Below are 15,051 nucleotides of genomic sequence, written 5' to 3'. Positions count from 1 at the left end.
CAAAGATGCTTCCAAAGAACCAAAAGGAAGAATGACAATATTCCCCTTTAGTGGAGGGCCCTGTAAAAGCTGGATCAGGACACATGGCTGAGGTCGAAACCTACATAGGGCCTCCTAATCTCTCCTAAATGTAAATGCAAATCTTGAGATTCTACCAAACTTTTTCTCTGGTCACATGGACCGAGACGTAAGTGCAGTGACCAACAAGCTCAGGCATGTACACATAGAGAAAACTTGTACATGGAGGGAAGACATGGGACATGGAAAGAATGTCGTATCTGGGCATGTGACCTTTTAAAGTGACCCTACTCATTACTCTGGCCTGGAATTTGGCCAACATGGCTCACAGTTTTTTATCCTAAATGGGAAGATGCAGGAGGTAGATAGGAGCTTTCAGGTTCTTTCTATATACATATGTGCATGTATGTATCTGTTAGGGAGAGTATCTGAATGCTTGCTAGGTACTGAGCATTTATCTCAGGTGATCTCACTACAGTCCTGTAGGCGCATCATCATCATTCCATTTTTAAAGATAAGTAAATATGGTGTTGAAAGGTTTTACAACTTGCCTAAGACCACACAACTGGTAAGGGGTAAACCCAGGTAGTTGGACTCAAGTATTCGTTTTCAACTGTACTATTTCTGACTGTGAGAGAAAAGCTATGTTAACCTTATCAGCAAAACAAATGGGTTTACAACAGAAGGAATGATTAATTTTGACTCTAGAGGGATTGAGAAAGCTTCCAAGAGGCGATGACATTTGAGCAGGGCTCAAAAAATGACTAGGACCACTTGGGTGGGAAGCACAAAAATTCATGAAGATAAATTATTGTTGGTCAAATGTATAATATACTTTAATAATAAATAGTCGTGGCCTTAGGAAGTGAGAAATAGATTGAAGGTCCCTGTCTTTTTGCTCACCTTCCAAATATCACCATCACCAGGAAAACAGCTGATCTGTATTCCTGGGGCTGCTTCTCATCTAGGAGGTTTCTTGTCTAGCTCCTTTTAGTCTTGTCTGTCGCCTTGGGAGACAGGAACAATACCTCTTGCCAGAAGCTGACTTGCACTGAGTTTTGATGGTCTGGGATTGAGTTGTTGGTTCCTCTTCCCACCGTATTCTTGACTTTAATTTGTCCAAACCTGACTGTGTGTTAGTGTAAAGGAATCAAGCTCATAAATAAAAGAGGAGGCAAAAGTAGGTTTTAGTAATGAGGTTCCTGCTTAATCGCATCAGCAAGCTAAGGAAGGAGCCATTAAATATTTATCAAATTGTTGCATTAACAGTTTTGCTGTGCTTGCTGTGGACACTGGAACTCTCTGGAGATTGCAGCATCTGCCACCAAGCAAGAGGAAGGGAGCTGTGGCTGCGCCGAAATATATACCTGTGTTATTACAAACCTCCATCCATCTGAAGGCCCCAAAGAGACTGCATTCGTAATCACCCATCTCACAGGGAAACTCTGTTGAGGTTTCAGAGAGAGACAGTGCACAGCCATTGATGGAGCTCCAGCAGGCGCCTCACCTTGTTATGCCTCCCGTGACACTGGCCAGAGGATCTCATGCACATTCCATGCTACCCTTTGATTTTTTTTTCCCAAGGTCACTGTTTCTTGAGAGTTTGTTTATGATTAGTTTAACTGTGATAAACTGTGGTAAGAAGTAAGTCCTTGATTTCCACCCCCTTCTTAGTTTAAAGAATTCTTTAAATAGGGCTGTGTTTGCCTGGATGAGAGACTGCAGATTCCGTCAGCAGATCCAGCACTTCTTGTCTGGTGGTTACCTTCCAAATAAGGCATGTTGAAGGTATTCTAGCCACCATAAGGTCTTGAACCAGTCAACCAGTTATTATGCTTTAAAAAACAATTCATCATCTGGAGTAGTGAACTTGGGTGTTATTTTTAGGCCAGGATTTTAATGTATGTGACATGCAAAAATAGGATTTCTCATGTGAACTTCTTGAGGGTTCATGAGAGAGTAACTGGGGAAGCGGGTAGGGTGGCCGGCAGAGGTAGGTGTCTGAACAGCTGTGTGATAATCCCTCAGTTTAATACTTTTGAACAAGGACTCAGGAGTCAGACATCAGTTCCAGTTTTAGCTCTGCCACTTACCAGTTATATGATGTAGAGTGAATTTAGACTGCTGAAGACTCAGCTTCTTTACCCATAAAATGGATTAAGTATGATATCTACCTCAACAAATTACCCTGAGAATGAAATGAGATAAACCGCATTAAAGCCATTAGTATAATAGTTGGTATACAGCAATCACTTAATAAATGATAGCTGTTACTTCCAGAGCTTTTAATTTTAACCTAGGATTTCTAGCCTTTAAGACTTTCTATAAGGTCAAGTGGGAAGTGAATTTATACAATCAAGTTATGGAAAATTGGAACTGGAAGGTACTCATAGATCATCTAATCCAATGGTGTGCAAATTATGACTCTCTGGCTGAATCCAGCCTGCATCCTGTTTTTGTAAATAAACTTTCACTGCAATATATCCATGCCCATTTACTTTTATCTTGTCTTCAGTTGTTGTTACACTACAAGGACAGAGTTGAATAGTCATAGCAGAGACTATATGGCCCAAAAGCCTAAAATATTTAGTCTGACGCTTAATAGAAAAACGTTTGTTGACCCCTGATCTAATCCAGTGGGGTTTTACCCCAGAGGAAACCAAGATCCAGAGAAAGGAAATGACTTGCCAGAATACATAACCAAGTCTTTCACAAAAGTTTCTGACTCCCATGCCTCTTTCCACCATCATGCTTCCTGGGTCCTGGTTTAGGAGGGAAAAGTTATATGAAGCATAGGGGAAAGCTCTTGCTGCTTGTGGCAAAAGTGCTATCGACCCCAAATAACCAATTTTGCCTTGGAGGAAACCACTTTTTAGAAGTAAAGTATCAATGTTAGGATGATGCTGGCTCATACCCACCACTCTGTTTCTGCATCAGCTAAGAGCTTCTGATTTTATGTTCAGTTTTGTCCAACAGTTCACCCAAGGGATGCAGAGGGGCTATGCTTCCAACTGGCTCTTCTAGCGTGTGGTTGACCTGAACAGACATATTCAGTGGTGACCAAGTTTGAACTTTCCTGGGAGAAACGAGAGTTGGTACAGGAGCCATTATGGGGTTGTGGGGTGATTTGCATAAGCTTTTTTGCTTCAGAGCATCTAATCGTGGTGATTGCCTCAAATTTTTCATTTTTAGTTTCCTATTTGAAGCACTTCATTTAATCTTCCCAACAACCTTATCAGGTACTAAAGTATGGGTGTAGATTATGCTTATTACTTTTTTTTAGGCCATGTTGCGTTGATTGAAATGCATTCTGAATCACTTTGCCTTGCCTCCAGTGTGTTCCACCAAAATGTTAATTCACCCATAGGAAGGTCTGACCAGACAGGCAGTAAATGATGTCCACGTGCAAAGTGGACCCCCCGTTCTTAGGTGGTACATCAGGGCATTTACCTCCCATGTACATTGATGTTTCCTCAAAGCCTAGAACAGAGCCTGGCATGTAATAGGAGCTTTGTAAATATCTGTTGAGTATTTGATGAACAAGGAGTCGCGATGTGAAATGTTGTTAGTGTAAGTCACCAAATATAACTAGATTACTGTGCAGGAAGGGAAACCCCAGTCTGGATGAAGGGGCCCAGATACAGATTCAGAAATGGAAAACTTGAGACTGGCAAATCCAGATGAAAGGCACTGAATAAGAGACGTGAGCTAGACCCAAACTCTGATGTCTGTCCATGCTTCTCCTGTGCCCTGAATGCAAAATGAACTGTCTGCTTCTCAACCAACATGTGATAGGGAGTCTCATGGCTGGCTCTCTCCCACCATACTGAAATTTTCCCTTTTCTGTCAAATTTGGCTGCATCAGGATTTGTCATCTTGTGCATACTGATTAGGTGTAATATGATTGCTTTGTTGGAACTTGGATTTCTTGCCTCCCTGTCCCTCTGATGAAGAACCAGTGAGGAGCCTACTGTGGTGGGGAATGGGAGGGGGGAGGGGACGTGCAGAAACGGTGACAGAGCAGGAACTGCGAGCTCCTGGTGTTGTTTTGACACTTAGATGCTCTCCTGATTCAAGGTGGACTGCGATCCTTTGTGTTTGCCTACAGGAGGGACTACCTGGAACAGAGATGGTGTTGACTTGTATTTAAATATTTGAAATTGCTAAGCCTTATGCTCATGGAAATGAAGATAACCAGCCTCAAACCACATTTTGGATTGATTGATTTATTCATTCATTTAATCAAAATATAGTTATTGCCCACCTGTTTGCACGCCCAACATGTGCACAATGGAGACAAAGTCCCTGCCCTCACGATCTGATGATGTCTAATGGGTGAAGATGGACAATAAGGAAATATATAACATGTCAGATGGTGACTACTGTGTTGCTGGAGGTGGGCTGGGGGTGTTCCTGCAAAGAGAATGTCAGGGAGGGCCACACTGAATTTAGAACTGGAGAAAGTGAGGCATGCTGGCATTGGGGGAGGATCTCTGGCAGAGGGGCCAGCACTTATATTAGCACAAGGCAGGAAATGCCAGTGTATATAAGAGCATGCTGATCTGGAAAAGGACTTGGGCTTTCACTCTATGCTTCACTCATGGGAAGGGAAGCCCATGTTGGACCTCATGCATTACAGTGATGCAGTGGATAGATTACCAGGCCTCTCTGGGTTGCAAGATTCAACATCTCAAGTCAAACCAGTATAAACCAAACTACAAAGTGCCATGATCTCATGAGTGAGGATTTCTCACTCTTCCAGTGTTCTTACCAATGCCATCTCCACCAAAAACACCTACTGATTGGCCCTGCCTTGATAGCATATACTCATGGACTAATCAGGGAGTAGGGCAGAGTGTTGGATGCTCCGGGTGACAATTTGGGTTGTATGCCCACCCCCGTGATAGGTAAACCTGGCCTCTGCAACAGCCCAGTGGTTCCTAGCTGGTTTGAACTCCCCACCTGCCCCATTCCCCTAGATGTTAGGTAATGTCTGGAGACACTTTTGATTGTCACAATTTGGGAGATGAGGCCGCTACTTGAATCTAATAGGTAGAAGTCACATATGCTGCTAAATATACTGTGGTACACAAGGCAGCCCCTTCCGACAAAGAATTATCCATGGAAAATGTTGAGTGCTGAGGTTGAGAAACTCAGATCTAACTCCATGAGGATATTGGTCCACAAAAGAGAGTGTGGTGCAGACCTGATAACAGGCAGATTCTCATAGACTTCCATGAAGCTTGCTGATAGGTGATGCTGTGCTTGAGAGGTAAGACCAGTGCTTGCTTTGGTAGTAAAGGGAAAATCAGTGAATGTGAGTGTGGCATTTGAAGTCCTACATTCAGTTCTACCTCTGCTCTGAAAGAGTTTTCAGGTCATGAGCAAATCATTAAGCTTTTGTCAAACCATGTCACCAAGTCTCTGGGAGGGTTGAATTAGAAACTCCATGTGAAAGCAATATTGATATGCTATGCAAGGTATGCTCCCTGGTAAATGTATTACATGCAGGGTGCTATGCTAGGCAATGTTTGTTCCACAGAAGAGTCTCTGCCTTCAAGGAGCATTTATTATAGTCTGGGAGATAAGAACATACATGAACTACAAGACAGCAGGTAGAAAAGTGCCTTTAAAAGGTGGGAGGGATTCAGACCTGGATGACAGAAGGTTCTAGAAGTGGAACAGAACAGATGACCAGTAGAGTTCAAGGAAAAGGGCTGTGGAGTCTTCACATCATTTACTTTGTAACTTTCTTTCACTTAGTGGAAGCAATGTGGTAATGAATGGTTGGCTCTGTGGTTCACTCATTGGCACATATTAATCTTTTGCACTGAGCCTCCATTTGACAAGACAATTATTGTTACTATTTTGCAAGTCTACTACAGTTACTGTAGCAGCTATCATCCAAATTGGATTGTGATGTTGTTTGGCTCTGTGCCCCGCCCAAATCTCATGTCAAATTGTCATCCCCACATGTTGGGGGAAGGGCTTGGGGGGGAGGTGATTCGATCATGGGGGCAGATTTCCCCCTTGCTGTTCTTGTGATAGTGAGTTCTCACAAGATCTGATAGTTAAAAAGTGTGTGGCACTTCCCCCTTCACTCTCTCTCTTTCCTCCTCTGCTATGGTAAGAGGTGCTTGCTTCCCCTTAATCTTCTTCCATGATTGTAAGTTTCCTGAGGCTTCCCTGTTGCACTTCCTGTTAAGCCTGCAGAACTGTGAGTCAATTAAACCTCTTTTCTTCATAAATTACCCAGTCTCAGGTAGTGCTTTATAGCAGTGTGAGTATGGACTAATACAGATTGTTAATGTATTTATTTTACTTTATATAATATGAAAAGATTGTCAGAGTTTTAAAAGTAGTAATTACTAGTGCAAATAACTTAATAAATCAAAGATATTTAAATCACAGACTTAAATTACAGGTTTGGGTGAGGAATTAAAAAAGAATTTCCCTTAAGAGTTAAATTCTCATCCCATTTTCAGCTTCATTTCAGGTCCATTACTAGCACAGGTAGTGTGTTACCACGGTTTGTATAGAGTCTGGTATTGTTTGATTTGGTTTCCAAAGAAAGTTCATTAGGATAAAGTATTTGCCACATTTTGCAATATGGAATGGGGTGGGGAAGGAAGTAATGGGTTTCGTTTTTGTTTTTTTAATCAAATAAAGGGACAAAGTTTTTCCAGCTGGGTTTGTCTTACTGGCTTCACCTCTTCTTTGATGTGAATGGTGATTGATCTGTGGTTCAAGTCATCACCTTCTTGACAGCTAGAAAGGTTGACCTTTCTTGGTTTATGAGGTGGACTTTAATCATTAGCCTGCAACTTACTGCATGTGTGGGTGTCCTGGAATCTGCAGGCTGGTTACACATTAATGAACTCTCTGATCCTTTCTCATTGGAAACTTATTGGGGAAGGGAGACAATTTCTCTGTGGAGTTGACTGGCAAGTTTTTGGTGTTTTGCCTAATTATCTGCCATTTGCCCGTTATTAAATGCTTTCCTTGAAATGAATAAAGGAGCATTGAAGAGGAGTTTAGATGGAACCATTTGCTGCCAAGACAGATCATTAGCAAGAAGTTAGTGAGAATGACTCACAAAAATTAACTAATGTTGAGTGAATTATTTCTAATATGCATTTACATTTTCATGGTGAGATAGTGGGCTGCCTTTTTAAAACTGAAACCTTACGTGTTCAACTTTCTCCTGCAAAAATTTTCAGCAAGTAAAGTTTCAGTTACATAAGTTTTATAGAGGATGGTTGGGTTTTAACATTTTGTGGATTGGGATGAGTCCAGCATGGGAAGGATGTTAGTTTTTCTGACCCATCTAAGGAATAAATGGCTGATTTCTTAGCTGGTAACAAGCTGGCAAAAACCAGTCCAGACCCAAAGTCATTTTGATCTCAAAATGACTTTTTACAACCGCTTGTGTTTGAGGCCCATTAGAAAATGAAATTCCATGTTATACCTTCTAATTAAATTAATTTCTTCATTAAGAAACAATTTAAGTTCTCATGAAGTCTTTGTATCTCAGTGCATTGCTAAAGAAACTTTGGTGGGGGGTGGGGGAAGTTAACTTTCTCATCTGTCATAGTCATATACCAAGTTAAGTTATGATCTATAGTACTTCAATCTTTGCACTCCTTCTTTTGAAATAATGTCTTATTAAGTAAGGGGAAGGAACATTTTGCCTTGCTTCTAATTGCTAAAAAAATTTTGCATAGCTAAACAATGGATTCAAAAGAATCCACCTACAATTAAAGCCTGATTCAGTAAGATACAAGAAGTTATGTATGATGTAAGACAAAAAGATTACAAAATGAATTGTCTTTATCCCCTGAGAATAATAGTCATTTAGAGTGTTGGTTACTCTTTTAAGATCAGAATGCTTAAGGGTAATCTGTAACCTATAAATACTTGAAAAGGTAGTATAAATAGAACGGTGATGCTTTAAAAAAAAAAACCTCACTGATACCTTTTGTTCACATTAAAATGCATGCATAGTAATAGCTGCTATTATCAAGCTATATTTTAGGAGTCTTCTGTTCAAATGAGGAAAATATATGGTATGGATGATTAAAATGTGACATCTGATCAGGGAGCCTGGCCTGTTAGAGGACTCTTTACTAGAAGCTGACCAGGCAAGAAGCTTGGATTCTAGGGGCAGCTCTGCCCGTCTCTACCAGTATCGTGGCTTTGGAGAAGTCCCATGACCTGTTTTGGTGCAGGATTTTCATCTATAAAATGAAGTGCTTAAATGTGATTTTTACAAAATGAACTTCAGATTGAACCATGGAGGCTAAATTTCAGAGCTTCCTGTGATTAAGTATTGCTGAACCCTGGAATGAATGAATGTGTCTGCATTATGCACCCTCCTTCTCTAGGATTCCTCAGTATATTGGAAGGCAGGATAGTCCAGGGAACCAGAGACCTTTATGAGGGTACTTTCTACCAAGAACTTTTGAAATGAAGGCAGACGTGTAGTGTAGGAAACTAAAACTTTGGCTGTGAACTGGACCTCGGTCTTTAGACATGTCTTAACCTTTCATGCTTAAGCATCTAATTTAGTGTTCCTCAAAGTGTGATCCCCATATCAGCCACATCAGTTTTACCAGCACCTGGAAACTCATTAGAAATGCAAAATGTCAGCTCCACCCACCTCAGACCCACTGAAAAACCCACTGGGGTTTGGGCCCGGGGCCCAGTGTCTGTATTTAATAAGCCCTCCAGATGATTCTGTTGCACATTACAGTTTTAAAAACTTCTAAAATTTTAGAAACTCTGATCTAAGTGAACCCAGACCACAGGCATTATCAAACAGGGAAATACGAAGATCAAAAAGAAAGAAAAGAGAATTTTATTCTTACGTTGGAAGGTAGGGGTGGGGAGGTGCTGTAGTTTGAGTCAGGGTTATCTGAGATCACTAAAGTTTTTGCCAACTTCAGGTCTTTGTTTTTAATAGCATCATCAAGATCCCTTGGACAATGTTTTGAAATGAGAACTATAGCAATGAGGTTTTCCAAGGAAGAGAGATGTACATAGAATGGACTTTCTTTTTTTTGAGACATAGTCTTGCTTTGTCACCCAGGCTGAAGTACAGTGGCATAATATTGCTGCAACCTTTGCCTCCCAGGTTCAAGCGATTCTCCTGCTTTAGCCTCTAAAGTAGCTGGGACTACAGACACGCACCACGACACGGGGCTAATTTTTGTATTTTTTGGAGAGAGAGGGTTTTGCTGTGTTGACCAGGCTGGTCTCAAACTCCTGGCTTCAAGTGATTCACCTGCCTCGGCCTCCCAAAGTGCTGGGATTATACGTGTGAGCCACCATACCGGTAGTTTTTAAGTGATATTCAGGAGAACTCGAACCAATTAGAAAAGTCTCAGTGAACTATCATTTAATAAGAGAGAACCCCATCTTCGCAGAAATAACTAGGTTATTGGCAAATTGAGAGCACAAATCGTTATTCAGATATCTGGTCCTTTCACTCCTACCTTCTTTTAAACCTAAAAGCTCTGAGACTAAATGTAGACTTCAAACCCTGAATCTTCAGGTGAACAATGCTTAGCTGCCCATTACATTGGATTTAAAACTTTCAGGAATCATCCATTTAAAACTCAGGAATCATCCATTGCTATGAACAAAGGAATTCTCCCCCACACCTCTCTGGATTTGAATGGTTGGCCCAGACAGGAATACTTACATTGCCTGGTCAAAAGCCCCAGAATTGCTCAGTGCAACCTCCTAAAAGTCTGTTGGATCATATGTTACCTCTTCAAGGTTATAATTTTCCTTTAAGATCTTCTGTTCTTATGAGGAGGGACACTGATTCTAAATAAAAGCAGCAATCTACGTGTAAAATATGGGTTTCAGAGTACTTTGAATGCTTCATGTAAAAGTGGAAAGATGTGAGTGAGCGGTGAGGGCCACTAGCATTGAGATAGCCATAACTACAAAAAAAGACTTCTAATCCAGTATTTCCCAGTTTTCCCAGCCTGAGAAACCTCATATTCTCCCCGAGATAGCTTTCCAGTTCTTCCTCATCTAACCCATCTAACCTTTTTTGTTGTGGAAGACTTTCAAACACCAGAATTTTTGGCAGGACATTTTAAAAGATTGGAGTTGAGCTTTATTTTTTCTTTTCAAATCAAGCTTTGGAAAAATGGAAAAAAAATTCTAGCATTATCCAGTGAACACACATTTTTTCTCTTAGAAAAATTGACTTGAAATTTTCTGTGCCTCTTACCTCTTATGAGTAATAATTTGCCCTATTGACACCAAGTGGCTAAATAACTTATTTCCACATTTTTTAGGTTGGTAGCAATGTTGTGGCACACATCTATGATTGAAAAAATAATTTACACACATGGGTCAAAACTTGGCAGCCTGGTTGAAAGATTCAGGGTACATTCTTGTGTGCTATGACACACCGATTAAACCATTGGTCTACCCACAACCACAGTATACTCATACCTATGTATTGTATATGTAATAATACTGTTCTTTTTTGAGCTATGAGACAGTTGAACCAATTACTGTGCTGTATTTCTGCTGTATCTTGATGATCAAATGAAGCCTAGTTCATGCTAAGTTGTGTTTTGTGACATGTATGAATATATCCATTCCTATTTTCTCTCTCTGTCTCTCTCTTTCTCTCTCTGTCTCCCTCGCTCTCTCTGTCACACACAAGCGTGCACACACATAGACACACGCGCACGCACGCAGCAGTCATTTACTGTTTCTCCTCTAGGTCTATAGTTTCTCCTTTTATCATTATCACCTAGTGGCCAACATCAGAATGTCCAGCATATGTCCACTAAATCCAGGCTAAATGAACGTCAGCCCTGGCCAGGGAGAGCTCCTTTTTTTTTTTTTTTTCTTGAGACGGAGTTTCGCTCTTGTTACCCAGGCTGGAGTGCAATGGCGCGATCTCGGCTCACTGCAACCTCCGCCTCCTGCGTTCAGGCAATTCTCCTGCCTCAGCCTCCTGAGTAGCTGGGATTACAGGCACGTGCCACCATGCCCAGCTAATTTTTTGTATCTTTAGTAGAGACGGGGTTTTACCATGTTGACCAGGATGGTCTCGATATCTTGACCTCATGATCCACCCGCCTCGGAGAGCTCCTTTTTAAAATATAACTTGATAATTACCCCGACATTTTCAAGTGAGAGACTAATTGTTGCATCAGTTACTATGTAACTCCCTCTGCCAGTTAGCTCATCTTATATCCTCCCTGAAAATGATAAGACACAAGTAAGTATACAGACTGGAGTGTATCAAGATGGTGTTTTTGCATTTGAACTGAGATTCCAGGGTGTCCAGCCTTGGTTACCAGTGGCAGCACAGACATTTTCACTGAGCAAAATTAAACATAAGGTGCTCCAGGACTGTGGTTGATTTCGGCAGAATATCAAGGCCAAAATACTGTAACTTCCCAAATGCTGTAAGGGTTGCTCTGAGCCACTGCTTTATTCCATGCAAGTTCACATTTCTATTCATCCTGTTGGTTTTTCTATTGTCTTTGATTCATCATGGCATCAAATGGGTGATAAGTCTTCCCTGAAAGATACAACTCTTCCCATTCCGTAATCTGGCCGCCACAAATTGGAATACTAACAATTATGAGATGAAAGATCATCAGTAGTATAGAAATAACATACCAGGAGGCTCACAGATACATATTTTTGAGGTGAAATGAGACAGGGCATTGAGAACAGTGATCAAATATGTATATTTCCTGAAGAAGGAGACTGGGTCCTAACCAAAATTAATCTTGTTTCTGAGCCTCAGTTTACTCATCTCTGACATGAAGTGATTAAATCTGACACCTTCTAACATCTGTTTTTCTTCATAATCATAACTGACATTATTATAGCACTATTACTGTGTGTCAGGCACGCTGCTAAGGGCTTCATCTGCATAATCTCCTTTAATCCTCAGAATACTATTATCTGTCCCCGTTTTACACTGAAAGGCTCAAAGAGGTTGAATAATTCACACAGTGAGTAAGTGACAGAGCTGAGATTTCTACTCAGCTATGATTGATACCAGAATCTTTGTTCTCATTCTCTACCTTATATGAACCCCAAAGGAGCATGTGACAAGATAGGATTTCTAAAATGATTCTAGAGCACTGGTTCCCAAGGAGGGCAGTTTTGTCTGGTGAGAACATTTGGCAATTTCTGGAGACATATTTGGTTTTCACGGCTGGGGAGAGGGTGGCTAGTGGCATCTTGTGGATATAGGTCATGGCTACTGCTGAACACCGTACAATATGTGGCACAGCCTCGAACATCAAAGAAATGGGTGCAAATTGTCCATCGTGTCAAGGTTGAGAACTGCTGCCCTAGGCCCAGTAAAAAAAAAAAAAAGGATACATCATTGAAACTTCCTGCTTTCTATTGTCCAAAGATAATTCTTTTAAAGCTGTCTTCAAGGGATAACATTCCCGTTTTTAGAGTTTTTGCACAAATGCACATCATAGTCCTACTCTCAGTACATGGTTGTGTTTAAGAGCCACAGGTTTTGGTATAAGACAGACCTAAATCCAAATCCCTGTTCTCTCAGTTTCTGTTTTTCTTTGGGGTCATCACCTAAACTCTTAGGCCTCCTGTTTCTCATCTCTCAAATAGAAATTATTATTCCCTATCTTGGGATGACTAAGATATAGTAAGTGCTCAATATACTTATTTGCTTCTTTCAGCAGTGCCTCTCTTTCCTTTTGTAAGTGTCTCAGTCAGACTGTGCTCCTCTTACAGATGACCAGGTATGCTCTTGGCCCCAACATTAAGGCTGGCAGGGTACACAGATTGTTATTCACAGATTGATGCTCAGTGTCTCAGACACACAGGAGCTGGAGTGGGTGAAGTGTACCCAAAGAGAAGCAGCTGTAAAGCAATGATGGCCCAATGCGAGTGTGGGGGGAGGAGAAGTAGAAGCAAAAGAATCTGGGAATCTTGGCCCCTGGCCAAGGCATCCACTGAAGTGGACTCTCAGGGTTGGCTAGTTTTATTGTAGAATAAATTGTTGCTCTATAATGTAAATGGAAAATTAACTTGTGTAACCAATCAAACAATCTTTGTGATTCTTTGTGGAGCATACCACCCAGATAAGCTGAAGATTTATGTATTTTCCTTTAAAATACCTTTTCTAGGGTATACAGGGTGGGAAAGAGGGTGTGAGTTGAAGAAAGGGGGTTGGGAAGTGATTAGGTGGAGGAATTTCCTTCATGGAAAGACTCTCAAAGAAAATGTGCTGTTGGATATGCTGCACTCAGTTCATGAAGTGTAAGTTAAAATGCAAGGTTCCAGCTAGACTGTTAAGAAGGTGACATTAAATATGCCCTTTCCTTCTTTGAGAAAAAGATCATTATTATTATATGCACATTATTTATTTATTTGGGTTAGTGTGGGAACAGAAGAAGAGGAAAGAAGAACGGGATGAAGGTGAAAGGCTCCAAATAAGACCTCTGATTCCTTAAGCTGCTTGCAGAAGAGAAAAGATAATTAGAAGGCACACCTGACATCCAGAGCTTCCCGAAGAACCCTTCAGCTAATCTGAGCAAAATAATGTACATGGAGGGATTTCTCTCCACGATCTCTCATTTTCCGGGTATGAGGTGGAGAATGAGAGGACTAATGTGGTAGACTATTATCCATTTTAATTTCAGGACATGTTTAGATAGCAGGTGTAAGAAAACAAAACACAATAAAACCTTTTCCCTTGCTTTGGCCAATGCTGAAGGCATAATTGGGGCTGCTGACAATCAGGCCCTTTTGTGTTGTCTTCCCGGGCAGTACTTCTGATGGACTCTCACAGCAGTCCTGTGAAGGAGGCAGGAGAGGGATGATTTCTACAGCTGGACACAGGAAGAAACAGCTTCTGTGATGGTCAAGGTCTTGCTCAAGTTGCAAAGTCAAGGACAGATCAAGAGCTGTGGCCATCATCCCTGAATTCTAAACCAGGCTTCATGCCATGGTGGTATTAAAACACTTTAGAAATAATTGAGGTGAGAAGGTGGGAATCCATATAGTATAAAATACTGAAAGCCAGTAGGCGTTAAAATATTATATACCTGCACATATAAGTACATAAACATGTTACATATGTACATGTATATGTACATACACATGCATTTATGTCCATATACATAGATGAATAAGAAATGAGCAGGATAATAAATGTGAACTGACTCTCTGCCCTGGTGTTTCAGACAGAAGAACTGGGGACTATGGAAAAGTGTAGAATGTGTCCCCACTAAAAGAGGGTTGTACCAGTCAGCCCCAGCTAGTGGCTGCCTCCAAGGAGCTCAAGGTCAGTGTATCCAGAGGTGGTAGTTGTTGCTGTCATTGCCTTAAGAGGAGCCGTTGTATAGGTGTAGAGTTGGGAACCTACAACTTGCAGGCACCTGTTTTGATAAAGTTTTATTGGAGTATAGCCCCACCCATTTGTTTGTGTACTGTGACAACTGTCACACTATGACAGCAGAGTTGAGTAGTCATAACAGAGACTGAAGGGCCTTCAGAACTTAACATATATAACACTTGGCCCTTTACAGCATTTCCTGACCTCTGGTGTAGACCCAATAGTACACATATTTGGGCCAAATTCCAGCTGCAGGCCACCAACTGGCCATCCTGGACCCTCACAGGCTCCTCTAGACTCTGCCGTTGCTCACACCTTCCTCGTCTTGGCTCTCAAAAGCAGTTGTTGGGTATTATTTAGACCGTTGCTTCTCTGAATGAAACCTGCATGCCTGATCTCCTGGAGAGTTTGTGAAAACTAAGATGACCAGACTCCATGCTCAGAGTTACAGATTTGGTAGTTTTGGGTAGGGCCTGAGAATCCACACTTTAAACAAGTTCCCTGGTGATACTGAGGCTGCTGGTCCAGGATCACGTTGTGAGAACTGCTGGCTCAGACACTCCATGCTGTGGGGAATATCTCAAAGCACCTGACCTACCAAGCAAGTGACTAAGTTAGCCAGAGGAGAGGAATTAATTCTGTAGGCCCCAGGTACCGATCCACTGAGG

The 15,051-nt window shown here is 41.3% G+C and overlaps 1 protein-coding gene across 5 annotated transcripts in view; it reads left to right on the top strand.

Moving 5' to 3' along the window:
* Positions 1-15,051, top strand: part of PRICKLE2 (prickle planar cell polarity protein 2) — a 369,301-nt gene that overhangs the window by 200,568 nt on the left and 153,682 nt on the right. The window contains exon 2 of one of the 5 annotated variants that reach the window (XM_002758524.7): positions 1,288-15,051. This exon is cut by the window's right edge and continues 15,348 nt beyond it. The exons of the other annotated variants lie outside the window; for them this stretch is intronic. The gene's annotated coding sequence lies outside the window, so the exon portion shown is untranslated. The remainder of the gene's footprint in view (positions 1-1,287) is intronic. 5 annotated transcript variants of the gene reach the window in all.

Source organism: Callithrix jacchus, chromosome 15 (genome assembly GCF_049354715.1).
Source record: "Callithrix jacchus isolate 240 chromosome 15, calJac240_pri, whole genome shotgun sequence".
NCBI lineage: Eukaryota > Metazoa > Chordata > Mammalia > Primates > Cebidae > Callithrix > Callithrix jacchus.
This window is presented reverse-complemented; position numbering and strand designations above follow the sequence as displayed.